Source organism: Mauremys reevesii, linkage group 6 (assembly GCF_016161935.1).
Source record: "Mauremys reevesii isolate NIE-2019 linkage group 6, ASM1616193v1, whole genome shotgun sequence".
Classification (NCBI taxonomy): Eukaryota; Metazoa; Chordata; order Testudines; family Geoemydidae; genus Mauremys; species Mauremys reevesii.
In genome coordinates this window covers 112,781,539-112,796,054 of record NC_052628.1, presented here as the reverse complement: position 1 = coordinate 112,796,054, position 14,516 = coordinate 112,781,539, and the positions used below count along the sequence as shown (strand labels likewise).

The window sequence follows — 14,516 nt, the reverse complement described above, 5'->3', positions numbered from 1 at the left end:
TTCTCATGAGAGTCTCCCATCTGGATCCTCTGAAGAGGAGAAATCTCTAAAGCTGGGGCTTTGAGTGTGAGACCTCTCAACTAAGCTTCCCAGAATTAAGCATCAGTGGAGGGGTAACTTCATAGGGGTTTTGGTTTTCAATCCTTCCTCCACCCCCACCAAGTACAGTAATACAATAAAAATAGGAATTCCCTATCAAGACCTACTTGTACCAAAGGACTTTATTACTCTGCCTAAAGTTAAACTGGCTGTGGCCCCTTAAATAAAGGGCATAGTCCTTGAGTATTCCTGCCAAACACACAGGAGACTAGTGGGGCTTTCTGTTCCTTATCAAGTCAAGTGCCTTGCTCTAACCATTAGATACACGTCCTCTCTGTCTTCACTGATGCAGTTCTTCCTTTGCATCGCGGCTGAATTTGTCCCATCCCAGGCTCCTTTTTAAGAAAGCGTTTTTGCTTTGGCAATCTCCTTTTCTTAGCTGCTTTTCACTTTTCTTTTCCAATTTCTTCCTGGGCTCTGCAGTGGAAAGCAGTCATCAGTGAGCGGCAACTCATTTATTCCTCTACGCAGCTTTGTGTGTAACTAACCAAAGTCCATGTCAAAAGGCTTCAGAAACTTTTGCAATTAGCAGTTAGTAGTTGTTTAGCAATTGGCTATCACTGTTTATTAAGCTGCTCATGCATTTAGCTCACTTAATTAGTCACAACCAATTGCCAATAGATTGCTGTTCTCCTCTGTGTGGCTTGTCAAGGAGACAAGCAGATTCTCCCATACGCAGTTTAAAAGTCTCATTTGCATCGTTGTGGTTGACTGATTAATCGCTGCATAGTAGCCGATCCAGAGGCAGAGCGTGATCTGGTTTTTGCTGAAGTCAATGGCAAAATGCCCATTGATTGCAGTGGTAGCAGGGGTAGACTTCACAGAGAGAACAGGATCTCTATAACTTGCTTCAGAGGGGACTGCGCAGTGTGACTCAGCCAGGAACTTAACACCACTGGCGTGAGATGCCTTTTTGTCTCCTTTAACAACTTAGATATACTAACGGTTAAAAGCAACTTCTCTCCCCGGCATTTAAACCAAATGTTGCAGTAGGATATTGAATTAAAAACGATCGCTCTATAACAGGGACCCTATTTTCCCTGTGTGGGTGAAAGGGAGGAGAGCCAATCAGATCAGGGGAGAAAGAAATGGCAAATGGGGTCTGATACCTACCTCCATGGCAATATTCTCCTTCACTGGCCTAAGGGAAGAGAGAGGGAGGCTGCTGCCCATGACTTCATTTCCCTAGCCCCTCCATAGACTAATAGCTTTTAAAGCCAGAAGGGACCATTGTGAGTATGTAGTCTGATGTTTTGCGTAACCCAGGCCATAAGACTTGCCAGAATTAACAACTGCTTCAAGTCTGATAGCTGTGGTTGAACTAAACTCACCATGCAGGACATTGTGGGGTAACCCAGGATTCCTGACTCCTAGCTGCTTGCCCTAACTACTGAATGACACTTCTTCCATCACCTGCATTAATGGCTTCTTTGTGATTCATGTGCTACTGGCTTGTTTTTTCTAACTGATTTAGAGTTTAAACCCGTAAAAGTATTTCCTCTTGCTAGCAAATTATTGCTTAGTTATGCAAAATATCATCATCATCATCATCTGGAGGCCTCTTCCAGTGAATGTTGCATTATAATTAATACTAAATAGAATTGATAAAACACAGATCAATTTTTAATGAGCAGCTCTTGTGTACTGCATGTAACATTGAAATTAATACATAATTAAAGATTTGTATAAGATGGTACACCTGAGAGTTGAACAGTAGCAAACTAAATTGAAGACTGCCATTCCAGACATTTGCCACTTTGCCAAGCTTTTCGACCCCGGGAACAGTGAGAAAATTAGGGTAGGTCCATACTTACCCGCCGGGTCGACGCGGAGAGTTCGACTTCTCGGAGTTCGAACTATCGCGTCTAATCTAGACGCGATAGTTCGAACTCCGAATGCGCTCCCGTCGACTCCGGAACTCCACCACCGCAAACGGCGGTGGCGGAGTCGACGGGGAGCCGCGGAGTTCGATCCCGTGGCATCTGGACAGGTAGGAAATTCAAACTAAGGTAGTTCGACTTCAGCTACACTATTCGTGTAGCTGAAGTCGCATACCTTAGTTCAACCCCGCCCCTCCCATAGTGTAGACCAGGCCTTAGCCTTTACCAAGATGTCTCAGTTTCCTACCAGGACCATTAACCCACACTGGAATTGGTCAACTCATAAAGAAAAGTTATGCTATGCATATCTGGTTACTAAAACTAAACCTTTAGCAACTCTCCCTCTCAAAACAAACAAACAAAAACCCTGTAATTGTTTTCTGTACTTTTACGCCTTGTAGAGAGTCAAACACATTGTCAACACTTAACAAATGACCAATATAAACTGTGCATGCAGCAAATAACAATGGATCACACAAATGTTTAGAACTAGAGAAGGTGGTCCAAGCAACAAAATTAATCACGTTTGGCTGGATCAGTACCAGAGTAATGAGTCAAGATATGCTTAAGAGTGTCAGGTTTTGTCCATTTTGAAACAGGGTTGATCAGCAGTTAATGTAATCATTGATTACATTTTAAGCTTGCTTATGATAGTTTTGCATAGTGAACAATAGTGAACATTAATTAGAAATCAGTACGTTCAGTGTTTCCATGGGAAGCACAGGTTAACAGTAACCATCAGTTAGTCCACTCGATATTTAACTGAGTTTTCAGTTGTCTGCATTCTCTCTCTCTGTCTAGCAGGATAGACAACTTTACATTTACTTCTCCATATTTTCCCCAGCTATGTTTAGCAAACTCAATTACTCATGACTCTCAAGCTGTCCTTTAGGAATTTATTGAGATGCTGTTCACATTTGCTTCCATCTCATGGAAGAATACAAATGAAGTATTTTATTTTAAAAGCAGTATCACAAGAATTCTTTATAGTTCTCATTGCACTGACTTAAATATATTCGTATGAGGCTATGTCTCCTGGAAATAGAATGTGTGTACGTGTGTGTGTGTATACACAGAGAAATTAGTTAATGTTTATTAACAAAAATACAGACTGCCCATATTAAATACCTCAATGGAAATATCTAGAAAGAACATATGAAAGTTAAGTTGGAATATACAATTGTCACTCTTCCCCCTTCCGTTACAATACAGTGCCAAATTCTACTCTGAGGCCTTGTCTACATACAAAAGCCTGTGCTGATGCAACATTAAGATTGCAAATTTGAATATAAAACTATAGGAAGAACAAAAGTTAAGATTCCAATAGCAATGTTAACGCTTCTTTATTGCACATACCGTATTTTCAGGGATTTCTAACTGCTCCATAATAGTCCAAACATACTCTGTGATCTCTATTTGTCTGCATCTGCAAGTCATTTAAGACTCAGTTAAACTAAAGGAGAAGGATAATACTTTAATTGCAGAATGCTGAGGTAATATCATTACATGTGCGGGGATATACAAGGTATAATTTGGATTATGGGTACCAGATGCACAATAGAGATGCTGATATAGAAAAAAAACAACTACCATGGTACTGGGATTTAATCAACCACATGTGCATTTTTGAATACATTATCCTTGCTCTGTGATCAGGATTCGATGATTTGCAAAGCCCTGTGAGGTTACAAAATGATGTAATACTTTTCTTGGCTTGTGCCTTCCATGAAGCCCTTTCAAAATTTAGCTCCAGGTACCTTATATGTGATCATGCTTTCCAGTTGTATTGCGCCTTTCATGTGAGGATCTCAGAAATTTCACATTGGCGTGGATGTAATCTACAGTTTACGGATGCACAAAGTGAGTCACAGGGAGATCATGGTTCATATTTTTAGAACATGGCCACTGGTTTGTGGTACCTCTGTTTTTGGGTGCCTTGCTTGCAACACCTGAGCACCAGCAGCTCCTATTGACTTTCACTGGATTTTTGGGTGTTCAGCACTTTTGAAAGTCCAGGCCCACTGCGTATCACTTGGGGCATCCAAAACCAGAAGTTACATTTGAAAATCTGTGTCTAAATGATTTCCCCAACAGTCACACAATGGCAGAACCAAGTCCCTGCCTCTAAATACTACATCTTGATCCAGCAAACTTCCACTTTAAGCATGTGAGTTGTCCCAGTGACTATTTTTTATATGCAAAGTACATTTCCCTTTTACCTTTTCTTCCAGATGAAGACAGATGTAATTTAAGATCTGAAGAATTGTACAAAAGGAGACATTTCAGGCTGATCCATATACACTGGTTTTTTGGAGTTGCTTTGTTGGAGCAGGATGAACTAACCCAACTGTTCACTTTCAGCTTTTATGGGAGGAGAATAGAGTGAACATATTTCTGTAAATAAGAGATGAGGTAAATACAAAGTGTTAACATGCAGAGTAGGTTGAGATTGTTATTTATATCATGGGAAATAGATGATCTTCCATGATATTCCCTCATCATTTCCTTCATTTTCTTCAATTACACTATCTAAAACTGTCAGGCTTCAAATTATAGGCAAATTTTAGGGAGCTTCTCTTATGAGAAATGATGCATTTCCATATCATTTCAAATGACGTTGCCCATATGAAAGGTGTTGCTATTGGCTCTGGACATTTCATTAATACTGGTTCACAAACTTCACACTAATCTACAACTCTCCCCTAGGCCAGTATCGGAGCTCTTATAGGCAGCTCCATGGTTACCTAGTGCATAGTCATCCAGTACATTTTTCTATTAGATTTTCATTTGTTTTGAGAGAAGCTCACTCTGTACAAAAGATTCTTCTTTAATCTTCTGGTTCCCACTCTCTAATCCTTTCCCTACCCCCGTGTTCCACTGCCTCACAGACACAACCTCAAGGCACCCCACATTAAGTAAAGGCCCAGTCCACTTCCAATTGTAGTCAGTGGGAAGGGGCCTATTAAATTCAATGGAAACTGGATCAGGCCCTAGAAGGATGACTAAGGATCTGATCTAGAGCAGCGTGGAGGACAGAAATTCTGTTGCATGAAGGATTTAGAGATTTCAAAATTTGAGTTTGTTCCACAATTAAATGACACCTGGACACTTAGAAATTCTCCATGAAGGAAAATGCTGAAAATGTTTAGTTTGGGATCCTTGCAATGTCTCATTTTGATTAAAACTTTTATGCTATATTAATATATACTCTATTTAAAAAAATCAAACTGAAAAAAATTGAATTGAAAAATAACTTGATCACAATCTACTTGGGAAAAAAATGTTCTGATAGTAGATAGCAGAAAAGGGTGTAGTGAGAGCCAGTGAAGCAAGATAAATTCACCCTAAGAATACGACACACAATTAACAATATGGGTATTTCACCATTGGAACAACTTATGTAAGGACACATGAAGGATTTAGATTAAGACTGAATCTTTTTAAGGGATAGGCGATAGCTCAAACAAAAGTTGTGTGCTTGATGCAGATGTTACTGGGGGAGGTTCTCTCGCTGGTGCTATACAAGAGGTCCACCTAATATTCTGTAGCCATGATCACTAATAGGATCTTAAAATATAGAAAATATTGGGCCAATCCTCAATGGGTGTAAATCAGTGTAACTCACTTAACTTAATTGATCTACACCAGCTGAGGCTGTTGAACGGCTCTACAATAACTGTGACAATGAAGTGTAAGAAAGAGTGCAGCTGCAGCACCATATTGCATTTTCACTGTTAAATCATTGAGTATAATAGGATATCTGGATATAATGAAAAAGTATTTAATATCTACCCACAGTAAAGAGAAACTCCATATCTTTATCCCCATAGCACTGAAAAGATATGATAGAAGACCTCTTCCCTTTCTTAATTCTGTTATCACCACAGCCAAATACAGCTCTACAGGAAGGCCCTCTAGGAACAGTAATCCTATAAACCTGGGGCAGTAAAGTGCTGCTTTTCATATCACAGCTGAACCATCCTCTCTTGCTATTTTTCCACATCTAGTCCCCAAAGAATCTCTCAGCTCTATCACATATTTTTAAGAACTGTCCCTTATTCCTTGAAGGTGGGGAGCAGTAATTAGCCACTGGCCACTTAGTATTTTGCACAATCAAACAATACGAGTTTAGGAACAAATGGGGGAAGGAGCATTAAGAGAGAGAGATTTAGAGCCTGATCCCATGTCACTGAAGTCAATGGATATTTTGTCATTGACTTCAGTATAAGCAGACCTTAAAGTCCCCTGCTCTGTATGTGGTGCATTATTTTGAGAGATGTGACAAATCGTGGAACCATGTGACAAATGGAACAAAGTTCTCCGGTCCTCAATGTATCAACCAGTGATGCCAAAGGGTCCTTTCGTTAGCAAGATAGAGAAAAGTGGGAAACATTTACATATCCTTCTCTTCCTGTCCCTCCAAAGCCCCTAGGTTTTTACATTGTGGCCATCAGTTTGATATCTGAAGGCCTGGCCCTGTTTCTCCCTTAATCACATATAGTGACAGCCTCCATTCTTTCACTCATTTAAATTGCCATTTTAAACCTCAGACTAAGCAGCCTGGTTCCTCCTTTAAGCTCTTTGTTGAAACTCTTCCCTCCATACTGTCTGTCAAGTTCTGGTCTCTTTGTAGTAAACAACTTTAAAAAAAATAACAGTCAGTCAGGCCTTATTAATGGTAAAGAGGAGAAGGAGTCTAAGGACAGCTAATCAATCTACACATCACTTGTTCATCAATTCCTAATAGCTGGGCTATATTAAAGTTTTCCCTTAATAAATAAGCAACTAGAATTAGCATCCAGAGCGGTATATCTCAGTAGTTTATCTCTGTGTGTGAGCACTTGAGAGAGAGATTCACCTCCCACCCCCTACTGCCCTGGTAGTTTGAGGGAAACTGGGAGTAATAGGGAAAGGAGTTGTTGCCTGCAAAATCTCATGCTCTTTTATACAATTAAAGGAGTTTTCTGATCATACTTCACACTCTGCTCTCATGTATAGCTGAGTGTAGGAAGCCTTTCTGAGTTCTCCAGTGTCTGGTAATTGTCATGCCACATTGAGCAAAAGTGCTAAGAGTTCTAAAGAGCTGCAGTCAAACTCTAAAAAGATACGATGCAAATTGACAATGTAGGGTAAATGCATCTGAGATCAGGAGCCTTTAGAAATCCCAAACCAAGTAGTCCTTCAATAAACATAAATGACATAATTAGTTAGTAATCATTTATGTTTATTTTACTTGTTTGGGATTGTCTTTTAGGTCTGGGTAAGTTGGTTTTCAGCCTAAGTATTTCAGCTACTATAACAGCTTGAGACATTTGTTCTCTGTTATGATTTTTGATCATATCATTATGGAGACTTTCCCTCCACTTTTGCATAATTTAGAAATGTATTGCTGTTGTAAGTTAGTCTGGTTCGTCAGTGTATTCACTTCACACTTGACTTCTGAGGCTTTTTTGCTTCGGTTTTTTAAAGGAAGCTCAACATACAGTGGAGAGAATATCATAAATAGGTAATAAAAACTGAAGATGTAAAACTCTGGAGAGGAAGTATTTCGAACTGTCTCTAATGTCATTTTAAAAAAGCACATTTTGGGGGCTAGCTGTTGCATTGGTTTCATGCATTAGCCTCGTAACTGTTGGATATGGTGACTGGAGCTGTGTAAAAGGAGGAAGAACTTTGCACACATTTGTGCATTCCTTAAATTTTGCTTTGATGCCTGCAAAAACAGGACCCAAAGATGATTCTAAGATTGCAAGCTCAGGTGACTACTATGTTGTTGTCCACACATAGCTTCTTCCTGAGGATACCCATACTCTGTCAGACTACTTTTTCTCTGCCCAGAGCACTGTCTACCTAAAATGTACCTAGAGGCTCCTCTGCTGGCATTATGGGCAAATCCTCAATGAAGGAAGAGGTAAGACACTTTTAGTTCAGGTCAGCTCACTTAAACACACTTCCTGGAGAGGCTCCAAGGCCTGGTCTACACTACGCGTTTAAACCGAATTTAGCAGCGTTAAACCGATTTAACCCTGCACCCGTCCACACAATGAGGCCTTTTATATCTATATAAAGGGCTCTTTAAACCGATTTCTGTACTCCTCCCCGACGAGAGGAGTAGTGCTGAAATCGGTATTGCCATGTCGGATTAGGGTTAAAGTGGCCGCAAATCGACGGTATTGGCCTCCGGGCGGTATCCCACAGTGCACCATTGTGACCGCTCTGGAAAGCAATCTGAACTCGGATGCACTGGCCAGGTAGACAGGAAAAGCCCCGCGAACTTTTGAATTTTATTTCCTGTTTGCCCAGCGTGGAGCTCTGATCAGCACAGGTGGCGATGCAGTCCCAAATCCAAAAAGAGCTCCAGCATGGACCGTAAGGGAGATACTGGATCTGATCGCTGTATGGGGAGATAAATCTGTTCTATCAGAGCTCCGTTACAGAAGACGAAATGACAAAGCATTTGAAAAAATCTCCAGGCTATGGTAGACAGAGGCCACAGCAGGGACTCAGCACAGTGCTGTGTGAGAAGCTTAAGAGAAAGTCAAAGAATCAAATGGACGCTCATGGAGGGAGGGAGGGAGCGGGTACTGAGGACTCCAGCTATCCCACAGTCCCCGCAGTCTCCGAAAAGCATTTGCATTCTTGGCTGAGCTCCAAATGCCTGAAGGGTCAAAAACATTTTCCCGGGTGTTTCAGGGTGTATGTCGTCAATTTACACCCTTCTCCCCCCCCGAAAGAAAAGGGAAAAAATAGTTTCTCACCTTTTTTCAATGTCACCCTATGTCCACTGCATGCTGCTGGTAGACGGGGTGCTGCAGCGCTGAACACCAGCATCCCCTTCTCAGTGGCAGACGGTACAATATGACTGCTATCCATCGTCACCATCAGCCCGTGAGTGCTCCTGGCTGGCCTCGGTGAGGTCGGCCGGGGGCGCCTGGGTAAAAATAGGAATGATTCCCGGTCATTCCCGGCAGATGGTACAAAAGGATTGGTAACCGTCCTCATCATAGCAACTGGAGGCTGAGCTCCATCAGCCCCCCCCCTTTCATGTCTAAAGAAAAGATTCTGTACTGCCTGGACTATCATAGCAGCGGGAGGCTGCGCTCCTCTCCCCCCCGCACCCTTTAATGTCCTGCCTGGACTATCATAGCAGCTGGAGGCTGCCTCCGGCTCATTTTATCTCACTAAAATTCAGTGTTTCTTATTCCTGCATTCTTTATTACTTCATCACACAAATGGGGGGACACTGCCACGGTATCCCAGGAGGGTTGGGGGAGGAGGGAAGCAATGGGTGGGGTTGTTGCAGGGGCACCCCCTAGAATGGCATGCAGCTCATCATTTCTGCGGGATCTCTGGGGCTCTGACACGGAGCGGCTGTGCTCTCTGGTTCTCTAGTACATTTGCCCCATATTCTAGGCAGGACTGACTCTATTTTTAGACAAAACATAAAGAAGGGAATGACCCGGGGAATCATTCCCATTTTTGTCCAAGCGCCCCCGGCCGACCTCAGCGAGACCAGCCAGGAGCACCCATGACAGCAGCAGACGGTACAAAAGGATTGATAACCGTCATCGCCAATTTCCAAATGCAAACGGTGCAAAATGACTGATAACTATCATCTCATCGCCAATTTACAATGGCAGACGGTGCAATAGGGATGGTAACCGTCTCTGCTACCTTGCAAAGGCAAGTGAATGCTGCTGTGTAGCACTGCAGTACCGCATCTGTCAGCAGCATCCAGTACACATACAGTGACAGTGAAAAAAGGCAAAACAGGTTCCATGGTTGCCATGCTATGGTGTCTGCCAGGGCAATCCAGGGAAAAGGGCGCGAAATGATTGTCTGCCGTTGCTTTCACGGAGGAAGGATTGAGTGACGACATTTACCCAGAATCACCCGCGACACTGTTTTGGCCCCATCATGCATTGGGATCTCAACCCAGAATTCCAATGGGCGGGGGAGACTGCGGGAACTATGGGATAGCTACGGGATAGCTACCCACAGTGCAACGCTCCGGAAATCGACGCTAGCCTTGGTACATGGACACACACCGCCGAATTAATGTGCTTAGTGTGGCCGCGTGCACTCGACTTTATACAATCTGTTTTTAAAAAACGGTTTCTGTAAAATCGGAATAATCCCGTAGTGTAGACGTACCCCAAGAGAGATACAGGGACGGTAATTCCTACAAAGGGGCTGCAGCTATTCAGAAAGTATTGATGAACTCACCTGGGATGCAGGCACGTTAGCAGCTACTGGATGGGGGCGGGCTCTACACTGGTGGGGAAGGCAGGGACACAGCGAGAGCTGGCTGTCATTGAACACAGATCCCTTTCCTGGTTTTTCTGTGGTTTGCAGTTGGATTTCAGGAAGGGACTCTTTAGGGCAACTCCTAGATCAGGGCTAAATGGGCTTTTCTCCACTCTTTGCACTACAAGGATACTTTCTGGAGATGAGCTTGGCCCCTCTTGAGAGCAGGTGAGTACATAGGCCACAATCACAGTCTCAGCCACTCATTTCCTTCTGCCAGCTAACCTGCCCATTGGAGAAGGGAAACATCACCCCGGGGGAGGGGTGGGGGGGTTAGATCTTGGAGCCGGTCCAGCCCCACTCATTTGAAGACTTTCCTCACCTGGTTGGCTTTCTGCCAGATACTAAGTAGACCTTAAGAGGTGGCTCTAGGGTTCAGACAACTATTTGGGCCAGATTGCAGGAAGACGTTCTGGTTGCCTATCTCAGAGAGAAGGCAGGAACAACTGCAACCCCGTGACTAGTAGGTGAACCCAGTTAACAAAGGTAGCAGATAACCTAACCAGGCCAACACAAGCTGAACTCACCTTTGGGGTCTGTGAAATCTATGGCCACAATACCCCTCCCTAATTTTGAGGGCTGATAAATGTAAAGGATAACCTCAGGTTGGTTTGTTTTTAGCAAGGTTCTTGGCCTTTTGCCTGATATAGCTAGCTTTGAAAAGGTAACATGATTGCAAGGGCTGGAGTTTTGTCATTTTTTCCCTATTGTTCCCTATGGTACCAATGGCTGATCTTTGGAACCTATGAAAGCCACAGTTGTGGAATCCTTCAATTTCGGAGGGGAGCACAGGCCCTTTTGAGGTGGGGGGAGGGGGTTAGTAATAATTACCCCTGCTTCCTGCTGATAGTGCTAGGGCTTCTGTAATTTCCTTCCCAGCTTGCTGCCTTAGTTCAAACCTGGAAAAATGACATAGAAAACAAGAAGGCAATGGCCACTAAAATGATCACTGACAATCATAGATGAGAAACCTTTTAAATCATCCTCTCTTTCACACACATGATGAGGGACGTTGAAGTTTGTGATCATATGATCGAATCCAGTGAGTTGCATTATCTAGCTCAGTTTGCTCTTTTCTGCTCAGAAGATTTCTCGCACACGGTCACTCCCAGTTTGGCTGGTTGGTTCTTCTGTATACAGCATGGAACTGAGCTCACTTGTGTTCACTTTGTGATCATTCATTTCTGTGGTCTTTTTCAGCTGAGTATGGGATTGGTCTTTTCTTGCTCTCTCTCTCTTGTTGAGATGTTGGCACATAGAATTATTTGAGAGATGTGAATAGCTGGCAGGAGCCTACTCCAAAGGGAGATGAGGTAGGTTCTTCTCAAAGCCATGACCTGTCTAGAATAATGTGAGCTCCTGGCACCAAAGAGCAACAAAAAGGCTAGTGATAAGCATACAGGGCACCAAGTACAGTAGAGCTGGTTGGCCTGGTTTGGAGGGAGGGATAGGTCAGTGGTTTGAGCATTAGCCGGCTAAGCCCAGCATTGTGAGTTCAATCCTTGAGGGTGCCATTTGGGGATTTAGTTGGGGATTGGTCCAGCTTTGAGCAGGGGGTTGGAGTAGATGACCTCCTGAGGTCCCTTCCAACCCTGATATTCTATCTGTAGCAATGCCCTGACACCAAAGGTTCCTAGAAGACCAATTCCATAAGCTATAGTGCTAGCAACATAATAGACTTTGGATGACTGTACCTGAATATCAAATTTGTGGCAGTATGTTACAAGGAACCCTGGACTGAGGATATCCCCTAGTCCTAGGATCTTGCATGCCTTGTTACAGAGATCCAAGGGAGAGGAGTTTAAATTTGGATCCTTCAGTTCCAAAGGAATCTTTTAATTTATGGCAGAGTCTGAGGGGTGGAGAGCTGCTACCTCCATAATACTCCCCCTAGATTGGGCTAGGAGAGGAGAGATGAATATGTAAAGCACATCAGCCACCAGAAAAGCCAATACATAAGGTGCAATTCTTCATAGTAGGCATGTGGATGGATTTGATCATGAAGAAGCAGTAGGCCACACCTAGAGTATCCAGTAGGATCCATGCCCATCGGTCCTCATTTTGGAAAATCCACCAGAGCACAATGATGGAGCTGCAAGATGCTTTCAGAAGCAATATTTGAACTTGTGTGCTCTTGTGTAAACAGGGCAAGTGGATCCTGCATTCTCCAAGTGGGATTCTTCTCACAAAAGGAGAGACGCAACTGTAGAGAGCTTTGGAGGAAATGCAGCAGAATATCCCAATCATGACACTCACAAAGTGATTATGGAAGCAACAGATAAGCGTAGCAGCGAGGAGGACGTTGCTATGGTTACACAGATCATGGTGAGGGTGCAGTCAACCGCTTTGTCACTGTATTCCTCGTCCTCTTCATCCTGGTGCTCTGTGAGCTGAGGTTTCGCTGCTACCAGAAGCCCTGCCCAGTAGCCACCAATCATGACGGTGCCCACTGCCAAGATGAAAAGGATTGCCATGCTGTCGTCTAGGCTGGGCCTCGTGGGGAGGTACACGGCAGCCCTGAGTGGATGCTCACTGAATTTCTTGCCCCTGATATCCAGCATATCAGAATAATGGAGCACAACCACGGGGATGGCAATGACTGGCATGCAATGGGGGCGGCTGAATGGGGTCAGTGTTGGTGCAGTACCTGCAATCTCTGGGCACTGACAGCTCCTACTGCCATCTCCTGTGTAGAAAGAGCCTAGTGTCTCTCTTACGATTACCAGTAAACTCTGGGCCCCGTGCAGCTGGGCCAGTCTCCCTTTCTCACAGAGGCTGCAGTTGCCCCACATCACTGCCGGCATCAACTTTCTGAATGCCCCAGGGGACAGGTGGGAATGTGGAGAACAGAAGGCAGAGTCAGTATAGTCTTGAAGTGGCAGCAGATGGCCTGTCTCAGCTCACGTGGCACAAGCACCATCTCTGAGCTGAAATGGGTACAACAATCCTTCCCTTGTGTCCCATTCCCTGCTGTCTGGTCCGAGAGGACACGGAGCAGGCCATACTCACAGGACACCTCCTTTAGAACTGCGAGGCACAGCAGCAGGAGGATAGGCAGCAGCATCCTCTGGTGCTGCTGGTGCTACCTCCCCACCCCTTTCCTTTGCTGTTGTCCTGGGGGGGTTGAGCCTCACAGTAAATTCTCTTCTCTCTGCTTCTTCCTGCCCCATGAAGATAGGGTGCACCACCCCTCCCACCAGGCATTACCTTTTCCTTCTTATACCTCATACAGTGACACTTTCCAGAGCTACTGGAGACAATGCCTTGCACATCACAGATTCGTCTCCATGGAGACAGGAGGCCTCATGCATCAGGGCCTCACAGAGATAGGAAATACTCAGAGCTGACTCCCGGGTCCCCTTTCATTTTTTATTTGGACTTTTCACCTAAGAATAGAAACACTTTCCTCCATCTCAAAATCCAGCAGCTGGGCTATTCTTGGTCCTTGCGGGGAGGGCTGTGGGAGAAGAGTTTGGGTCCAACTTGTGCGCAAAGGCCAGGGATAATCATTGTTCTTGAGGAAGCACAGGGACTGCTACTTAGGTCTTGTCTACACTAGAAATGTGTACTGCTTTCATTGTACTCATCTAACTAAACAAAAATCACCCTTCCTAACTGACCTAGTTATACCAGTACAAAAACTACGTGTAGGCGAGGCATTTGTGTGTCCGTGGGGATGCACTTTACCCCATAGTTCCCGCAGACAATGGCTCACAGAGTAGGTATGTGTGCCTGAAGCTTGTCAGAGCATACTTGCTCTGCCTACACTCCGAGGAAGGAGATGTGCAATAGTGGTGGATCGACACTTTTGGCTCCTACACAGACAGGATGGGTGAGGTAATATCTTTTATTGTTCCAACTTCTGTTGGTGAGACAGACAAGCTTTTGAGCTTATACAGAGATCTTCTTCAAGTCTGGGAAATGTGCTCAAAAGCTTGTCCCCCTCACCAACAGAAGTTGGTCCAATAACAGACATTACCTCACCCACCTTGTCTCTCTAATATCCTGGGACCAACAAGGCTACAACACTGTGTACTTCCTGCTCTTGGTTTTTGCTTCTTTAATCCTCATCACGTAGTACTTTAAACACACTCGAAGGGTTTACTTCTGTTTTAACAAACAGTCCAGAGCACAATACACTAATTATTCCCTGTGACATAGGATTTGCCATACCATGGTTGGTCCAGTCCAGTATCCTGTTTCTGACAGGGGGTAGCACTAGCTGCTCCA

General features: G+C 44.0%; 1 long non-coding RNA gene and 1 pseudogene across 1 annotated transcript; both read right to left on the bottom strand.

The window, feature by feature from the left end:
- Nucleotides 1-252: 252 nt before the first annotated feature.
- On the bottom strand, nt 253-8,797 carry LOC120408162. The gene is made up of 4 exons (XR_005600477.1): nt 8,738-8,797; nt 4,199-4,373; nt 3,336-3,405; nt 253-1,019 (listed from the first exon to the last, which is right to left on the bottom strand). It is a non-coding gene; the product is annotated as an uncharacterized LOC120408162 (long non-coding RNA).
- A 2,968-nt stretch (nt 8,798-11,765) lies between these two features.
- LOC120408161 lies at nt 11,766-13,487 on the bottom strand (annotated as a pseudogene).
- Between the last annotated feature and the right edge of the window lie 1,029 nt (nt 13,488-14,516).